This window comes from Triticum aestivum, chromosome 7A (genome assembly GCF_018294505.1).
Source record: "Triticum aestivum cultivar Chinese Spring chromosome 7A, IWGSC CS RefSeq v2.1, whole genome shotgun sequence".
In the NCBI taxonomy this organism is placed as follows: Eukaryota; Viridiplantae; Streptophyta; class Magnoliopsida; order Poales; family Poaceae; genus Triticum; species Triticum aestivum.
In genome coordinates this window covers 596,924,854-596,934,398 of record NC_057812.1, presented here as the reverse complement: position 1 = coordinate 596,934,398, position 9,545 = coordinate 596,924,854, and positions in this window count along the sequence as shown.

Below are 9,545 nucleotides of genomic sequence, written 5' to 3'. Positions count from 1 at the left end.
TCGCCGCACTGAAGCAGGACCTCAAGCGGTCCGAGAAAGAGTTCGGCCTTGCCAAGAGGCAGCTCGAGGAGAACAAAGGTAAGTAATACCTTGTCTATATAAAAAAGAAAATGTGGTTGCGAAATGACAGGATCATCATGAATGTGCCAGGGGCCACAACCGAAGTGGCGACCCTGAAGCAAGCATTGTCCGAGGCCGAAAACAAAGTGGCCGAGGAGCGCACCGAGCGGGAAAAACAAGAGGCACGGGTGGGCGAGGTGCAGCAAGAGCTCTAGGCTCTCGTGAAGAAGCACAAGGCTTTGGAGCTTGACTCAAAGACGCGAGAGTCCGAGCTTGCTGCATCCCTCGAGAGCACAAAGCATGCCAAGTTTAAAGCCCAAAAGGCCTCCAGGAAATTGAGGCGATGAGGAAGATAGCGGCGGGTAAGGCATTCAATATGCAAAGCAAGCATGTGAAAGTAAATTACTTGTTACTTACCCGAGTCCGGAGCTCTCCAAGAGCATTTGCAGATTTGCCCCGCAGCGTGTCGGATGCCGTGAAGTATTACCAGGCCGAGGAGGGAAGATCAATGAAGAAGTTGTTCTGGTCTCACTATACTAGGACCGAACACCCGATGCCTATGAGCGACCAGCTGAAGCAACTGGTCGAGCTGCACAAGGCGGCCGAACAGGCCATGAAGGGCTTTATAGTCTGGATGTGGCCTGGTGACTCCCTTCCCAACAACTACTTCGGCCTGGTGAGGCGGCTTGTGGATGCCTGCCCACGGCTGGAAGTCATCAAGCGGTCCGTCTGTATCAAAGGTGCCCGCCGGGCTTTTGCCCGTGCAAAGGTGCCCTGGGCCAAGATGGACACCGAGAAGCTGGTGAAGGAGGGGCCACCGTAGGGCAAGGAGCATCGCCACCCCGAGATGTATTATGAGGTTGTCCTGAAGGGTGCTCGTCTTGTGGCGGACGAGTGTGCAAAGGATGTAATTTTTGAATGAACTTGCTCGTGTGATCCTGTATTATGAAAACTTGTTCATATGTGCTATGCAATGCTTGTTTGAATTTAAAATATTACCTTCTGTGCGGCTGTTTATCAAAACTGAGAGATGGCCAGTCGTCGGCTTCTGCCCCCATGCCACGAGTGCTGGGGTGTTCGGGATAAATCTGAGCACTCTTTTTCCCATTGTTGGGTCCTTCGAGGGAGGTGCTCAGCACAACGAACAAGGCAATCAGACTATAATGCTTTATCACTCTCACTTAGCCATAGAAGTCTACAATTTTAAATTTTGGCGAAGCCCCTAGTATTCGGAAGGCCGAATTTGGGGCGCTGTACACGCCTTAAGCCGGACAAAGCCGACTCCTTGCTCTAAGCGGCATAAGTCTTTAGGGACTCGAGACCTCTCGAACAGCGACCAGCTCTCGCCTTATCATGACAGTCAGTTTTAGCTTTCTCTACTGAGGTGCTTAGCCCAGATGAACTAGGGCACAATCGTAGTAGTTCTCCCAGAGCTACCTTAGCTGATATAGCGGAACGTAAGGTACAAAACATGGGAGCCAGGCAAACCCAATTATTGACCCAAGACATGATTCGGAGCTGATGCATATAATGCTATAAGTTCGAGGTGTCGCACAGTCGAAAGTGTTCGGACTTCTCACGCCGTATTATGGGGTATGCTTAAGCCCCTGGCATATTGGCCGTACCAGAGTGTACGGGTGCTGAATGTCATGAATGAATATATATTTTTTCAATGCGTGTCGTAGTCATGCCCCCTCCCCACCTGTGCCCATGGTATTTTCAATGCGTAATTATGTACGCGTGGCACAGACTTTGCCGTTTGGCTGGGACTGGGGCAGGGGCCGCATGAAGGAAATATGCCCTAGAGGCAATAATAAAGTTATTATTTATTTCCTTATATCATGATAAATGTTTATTATTCATGCTAGAATTGTATTAACCGAAAACATAATACATGTGTCACTAGTATGCCTCTACTTGACTTGCTCGTTAATCAAAGATGGTTATGTTTCCTAACCATGGACAAAGAGTTGTTATTTGATTAACGGGATCACATCATTAGGTGAATGATCTGATTGACATGACCCATTCCATTAGCTTAGCACCCGATCGTTTAGTATGTTGCTATTGCTTTCTTCATGACTTATACATGTTCCTATGACTATGAGATTGTGCAACTCTCGTTTGCCGAAGGAACACTTTGTGTGCTACCAAACGTCACAACGTAACTGGGTGATTATAAAGGTGCTCTACAGGTGTCTCCAAAGGTACATGTTGGGTTGGCGTATTTCGAGATTAGGATTTGTCACTCCGATTGTCGGAGAGGTATCTCTGGGCCCTCTCGGTAATGCACATCACATAAGCCTTGCAAGCATTGCAACTAATGAGTTAGTTGTGAGATGATGTATTACGGAACGAGTAAAGAGACTTGCCGGTAACGAGATTGAACTAGGTATTGAGATACCGACGATCGAATCTCAGGCAAGTAATATACCGATGACAAAAGGAACAACGTATGTTGTTATGCGGTCTGACCGATAAAGATCTTCGTAGAATATGTAGGAGCCAATATGAGCATCCAGGTTCCGCTATTGGTTATTGACCGGAGACATGTCTCGGTCATGTCTACATTGTTCTCGAACCGTAGGGTCCGCACGCTTAAGGTTTCGATGACAGTTTCATTATGAGTTTGTGTATTTTGATGTACCGAAGGTTGTTCGGAGTCCCGGATGTGATCATGGACATGACGAGGAGTCTCGAAATGGTCGAGACATAAAGATCGATATATTGGAAGCCTATATTTGGATATCGGAATCGTTCCGGGTGAAATCGGGATTTTACCGGAGTACCGGGGGGTTACCGGAACCCCCCGGGGGGTTATTAGGCCTACATGGGCCTTAAGGGAGAAGAGGAAAGGATGCAAGAGGTGGCCACGCGCCCCTCCCCTTCCTAGTCCGAATAGGACAAGGGAAGGGGGGCGGCGCCCCCCCCCCCCCCCTTTCCTTTCCCTCTTCCTCCTCTTTCCCCTTCTCCTTATCCAACTAGGAAAGAAGGGAGTCCTACTCCCGGTAGGAGTAGGACTCCCCCTTGGCGCGCCCTCCTTGGCCGGCTGCCCCCTCCCTTTGGCTCCTTTATATACGGGGGCAAGGGGTCACCCTAGAACACACACAGGTTGATCTTCGTGATCATTCCTTAGCCGTGTGCGGTGCCCCCCTCGATGATATTACACCTCGGTCATATTGTAGCGGTGCTTAGGAGAAGCCCTATGATGGTAGAACATCAAGATCGTCACCACGCCGTCGTGCTGACGGAGCTCTTCCCCGAAGCTTTGTTGGATCGTAGCCCGGGGAGCGTCATCGAGATGAACGTGTGCCAAGAACTCGGAGGTGCCGGAGTAACGGTGCTTGGATCGGTTGAACCAGGAAGACGTACGACTACTTCCTCTACGTTGCGTCAACGCTTCTGCTTCGGTCTACAAGGGTACATAGACAACACTCTCCCCTCTCATTGCTATGCATCACCATGATCTTGCGTGTGCGTAGGAAATTTTTTGAAATTACTACGTTCCCCAACAGTGGCATCCGAGCCTAGGTTTTATATGTTGATGTTATATGCACGAGTAGAACACAAGTGAGTTGTGGGCGATATAAGTCATACTGCTTACCAGCATGTCATACTTTGGTTTGGCGGTATTGTTGGACGAAGCGGCCCGGACCGACATTACGCGTACGCTTACGCGAGACCGGTTCTCCCGACGTGCTTTGCACAAAGGTGGCTAGCGGGTAACAGTTTCTCCAACTTTAGTTGAACCGAGTGTGGCTACGCCCGGTCCTTGCGAAGGTTAAAACAGCACCAACTTGACAAACTATCGTTGTGGTTTTGATGCGTAGGTAAGATTGGTTCTTGCTTAAGCCCGTAGCAGCCACGTAAAACTTGCAACAACAAAGTAGAGGACGTCTAACTTGTTTTTGCAGGGCATGTTGTGATGTGATATGGTCAAGACATGATGCTAAATTTTATTGTATGAGATGATCATGTTTTGTAACCGAGTTATCGGCAACTGGCAGGAGCCATATGGTTGTCGATTTATTGTATGCAATGCAATCGCGTTGTAATGCTTTACTTTATCACTAAGCGGTAGCGATAGTCGTGGAGGCATAAGATTGGCGAGATGACAATGATGCTACGATGGAGATCAAGGTGTCGCGCTGGTGACGATGGTGATCATGACGGTGCTTTGAAGATGGAGATCACAAGCACAAGATGATGGTGGCCATATCATATCACTTATATTGATTGCATGTGATGTTTATCTTTTATGCATCTTATCTTGCTTTGATTGACGGTAGCATTATAAGATGATCTGTCACTAATTATCAAGAAGTGTTCTCCCTGAGTATGCACCGTTGCAAAAGTTCTTCGTGCTGAGACACCATGTGATGTTCGGGTGTGATAGGCTCTACGTTCAAATACAACGGGTGCAAAATAGTTGCACACGCAGAATACTAAGGTTATACTTGACGAGCCAAGCATATACAGATATGGCCTCGGAACACGGAGACCGAAAGGTCGAGCATGAATCATATAGCAGATATGATCAACATAACGATGTTCACCAATGAAACTACTCCATCTCACGTGATGATCGGACATGGTTTAGTTGATTTGGATCACGTAATCACTTAGAGGATTAGAGGGATGTCTATCTAAGTGGGAGTTCTTAAGTAATATGATTAATTGAACTTAAATTTATCATGAAACTTAGTCCTGGTAGTATTTTGCAAATTATGTTGTAGATCAATAGCTCGCGTTGTTGCTTCCCTGTGTTTATTTTGATATGTTCCTAGAGAAAATTGTGCTGAAAGATGTTAGTAGCAATGATGCGGATTGGATCCGTGATCTGAGGTTTATCCTCATTGCTGCATAGAAGAATTATGTCCTTGATGCACCGCTAGGTGACGGACCTATTGCAGGAGCAGATGCAGACGTTATGAACGTTTGGCTAGCTCAATATGATGACTACTTGATAGTTTAGTGCACCATGCTTAATGGCTTAGAATCGGGACTTCAAAGACGTTTTGAACGTCATGGAGCATATGAGATGTTCCAGGAGTTGAAGTTAATATTTCAAGCAAATACCCGAGTTGAGAGATATGAAGTCTCCAACAAGTTCTATAGCTAAAAGATGGAGGAGAATCGCTCAACTAGTGAGCATGTGCTCAGATTGTCTGAGTACTACAATCGCTTGAATCAAGTGGGAGTTAATCTTCCAGATAAGATAGTGATTGACAGAATTCTCTAGTCACCATCACCAAGTTAGTAGAACTTCATGATGAACTATGATATGCAAGGGATAACGGAAACGATTCCCAAGCTCTTTGTAATGCGGAAATTGACGAAGGTAGAAATCGAGAAAACATCAAGTGTTGATGGTAGACAGGACCACTAGTTTCAAGAAAAGGGCAGAGGGAAGAAGGGGAACTTCAAAAAGAATAGCAAGCAAGTTGCTGCTTAAGTGAAGAAGCCCAAGTCTGGTCCTAAGCCTGAGACTAAGTGTTTCTACTGCAAAGGGACTGGTCACTGGAAGCGGAACTACCCCAAGTGATTGGCGGATAAGAAGGATGGCAAAGTGAACATAAGTATATTTGATATACATGTTATTGATGTGTACTTTACTAGTGTTTATAGCAACCCCTCAGTATTTGATAATAGTTCAGTTGCTAAGATTAGTAACTCGAAACGGGAGTTGCAGAATAAACAAAGACTAGTTAAGGGTGAAGTGACGATGTGTGTTGGAAGTGGTTCCAAGATTGATATGATCATCATCGCAGACTCCCTGTACTTTCGTGATTAGTGTTGAACCTAAATAAGTGTTATTTGGTGTTTGCATTGAGCATGAATATGATTTGATCATGTTTATTGCAATACGGTTATTCATTTAAGTTAGAGAACAATTGTTGTTTTGTTTACATGAATAAAACCTTCTATGGTCATACACACCAACGAAAATGGTTTGTTGGATCTCGATTTTAGTGGTACACATATTCATAATATTGAAGCCAAAAGATGCAAAGTTAATAATGATAGTGCAACTTATTTGTAGCACTGCCGTTTATGTCATATTGGTGTAAAGCGCATGAAGAAACTCCATGCTGATGGGATTTTGGAATCACTTGATTATGAATCACTTGATGCTTGCATACCATGCCTCATGGGCAAGATGAGTAAGACTCCATTCTCCGGAGCGAGCAACTGACTTATTGGAAATAATACATACCGATGTATGCGGTCCGATGAGTGTTAAGGCTCACGGCAAGAATCTTTATTCTCTGAACTTCACAGATGATTTGAGCAGATATGGGTATATCTACTTGATGGAACATAAGTCTGAAACATTTGAAAAGTTCAAAGAATTTCAGAGTGAAGTGGAAAATCATCGTGACAAGAAAATAAAGTTTCTACGATCTGATCGCGGAGAAAATATTTGAGTTACGAGTTTGGCCTTTAGTTAAAAACAATGTGAAATAGTTTCACTACTCACACCACCTGGAACACCACAGCATAATGGTGTGTCCGAACGTCATAACCGTACTTTATTAGATATGGTGCAAACTATGATGTCTCTTACCAATCTACCACTATCATTTTGGGATTATGCATTAGAGACAACTGCATTCGCGTTAAATAGGGCACCATCTAAATCCGTTGAAACGACACCGTATGAACTATGGTTTGGCAAGAAACCTAAGTTGTCGTTTCTTAAAGTTTGAGGTTGCAATGCTTATGTGAAAAAGTTTCAACCTGATAAGCTCAAACCCAAATCGGAGAAGTGCGCCTTCGTAGGATACCCAAAAAGAAAATGTTGGGTACACCTTCTATCACAGATCCAAAGGCAAGATATTCGTTGCTTTGAATGGATCCTTTCTAGAGAAGGAATTTCTCTCGAAAGAAGTGAGTGGGAGGAAAGTAGAACTTGATGAGGTAACTGTACCTGCTCCCTTATTGGAAAGTAGTTCATCATAGAAATCTGTTCTTGTGACTACTACGCCAATTAGTAAGGAAGCTAATGATGATGATCATATAACTTCAGATCAAGTTACTACCGAATCTCGTAGGTAAACCAGAGTGAGATCCGCACCAGAGTGGTACGGTAATCCTATTCTGGAAGTCATGTTACTAGACCATGACGAACTTGCGAACTATGAGGAAGCGATGATGAACCTAGATTCCGCGAAATGGTTTGAAGCCATGAAATCTGAGATGGGATCCATGTATGAGAACAAAGTATGGACTTTGGTTGACTTGCCCGATGATCGGCAAGCAATTGAGAATAAATGGATCTTCAAGAAGAAGACTGATGCTGACGGTAATATTACTGTCTACAAAGCTCGACTTGTCGCAAAAGGTTTTCGGCAAGTTCAAGGGATTTACTACGATGAGACCTTCTCACCCGTAGCGATGCTTAAGTCTGTCCGAATCATGTTAGCAATTGCCGCATTTTATGATTATGAAATTTGGCAGATGGATGTCAAAACTGCATTCCTGAATGGATTTCTAGAAGAAGAGTTGTATATGATGAAACTGGAAGGTTTTGTCAATCCAAAGGGAGCTAACAAAGTGTGCAAGCTCCAGCGATCCATTTATGGACTGGTGCAAGCCTCTTGGAGTTGGAATAAACGCTTTGATAGTGTGATCAAAGCATTTGGTTTTATACAGACTTTTGGAGAAGCCTGTATTTACAAGAAAGTGAGTGGGAGCTCTGTAGCATTTCTGATATTATATGTGGATGACATATTACTAATTGGAAATGATATAGAATTTCTGGATAGCATAAAGGGATATTTGAATAAGAGTTTTCCAAAGAAAGACCTCGGTGAAGCTGCTGACATATTGAACATCAAGATCTATAGAGATAGATCAAGACGCTTGATAAGTTTTTTTCAATGAGTACATACCTTGACAAGATTTTGAAGTAGTTCAAAATAGAACAGTCAAAGAAAGAGTTCTTGTCTGTGTTACAAGGTGTGAAATTGAGTAAGACTCAAAACCCGACCACGACAGAAGATAGAAAGAGAATGAAAGTCATTCCCTATGCCTCAGCCATAGGCTATAAAGTATGCCATGCTATGTACCAGATCTATTGTATACCCTACACTGATTTTGGCAAGGTAGTACAATGGTGATCTAGGAGTAGATCACTGGACAGCGGTCAAAATTATCCTTAGTGGAATAAGGATATGTTTCTCGATTATGGAGGTGACAAAAAGGTTCGTCGTAAAGGGTTACGTCGATGCAAGTTTTGACACTAATCCAGATGACTCTAAGTCTCAATCTGGATACATATTGAAAGTGGGAGCAATTAGCTAGAGTAGCTCTATGCAGAGCATTTTGACATAGAAATTTGCAAAATACATACGGATCTGAATGTGGCAGACCCGTTGACTAAACTTCTCTCACAGGAAAAACATGACCACACCTTAGTACTCTTTGGGTGTTAATCGCATAGCAATGTGAACTAGATTACTGAATCTAGTAAACCCTTTGGGTGTTGGTCACATGAAGATGTGAACTAATCACATAAAGATGTGAACTATTAGTGTTAAATCACATGGTGATGTGAACTAGATTATTGACTCTAGTGCAAGTGGGAGACTGAAGGAAATATGCCCTAGAGGCAATAATAAAGTTATTATTTATTTCCTTATATCATGATAAATATTTATTATTCATGTTATAATTGTATTAACCGGAAACATAATACATGTGTGAATACATAGACAAACAGAGTGTCACTAGTATGCCTCTACTTGACTAGCTCGTTAATCAAAGATGGTTATGTTTCCTAACCATGGACAAAGAGTTGTTATTTGATTAACGGGATCACATCATTAGGTGAATGATCTGATTGACATGACCCATTCCATTAGCTTAGCACCCGATCGTTTAGTATGTTGCTATTGCTTTCTTCATGACTTATACATGTTCCTATGACTATGAGATTATGCAACTCCCATTTGCCGGAGGAACACTTTGTGTGCTACCAAACGTCACAATGTAACTTGGTGATTATAAAGGTGCTCTACAGGTGTCTCCAAAGGTACATGTTGGGTTGGCGTATTTCGAGATTAGCATTTGTCACTCCGATTGTCGAAGAGGTATCTCTGGGCCCTCTCGGTAATGCACATCACATAAGCCTTGCAAGCATCGCAACTAATGAGTTAGTTGTGAGATGATGTATTACGAAACGAGTAAAGAGACTTGCCGGTAACGAGATTGAACTAGGTATTGAGATACCGACAATCGAATCTCGGGCAAGTAACATATCGATGACAAAGGGAACAACGTATGTTGTTATGCGGTCTGACCAATAAAGATCTTCGTAGAATATGTAGGAGCCAATATGAGCATCCAGGTTCCGCTATTCGTTATTGACCGGAGACATGTCTCGGTCATGTCTACATTGTTCTCAAACCATAGGGTCCGCACGCTTAAGGTTTCGATGACAGTTTCATTATGAGTTTATGTATTTTGATGTACCGAAGGTT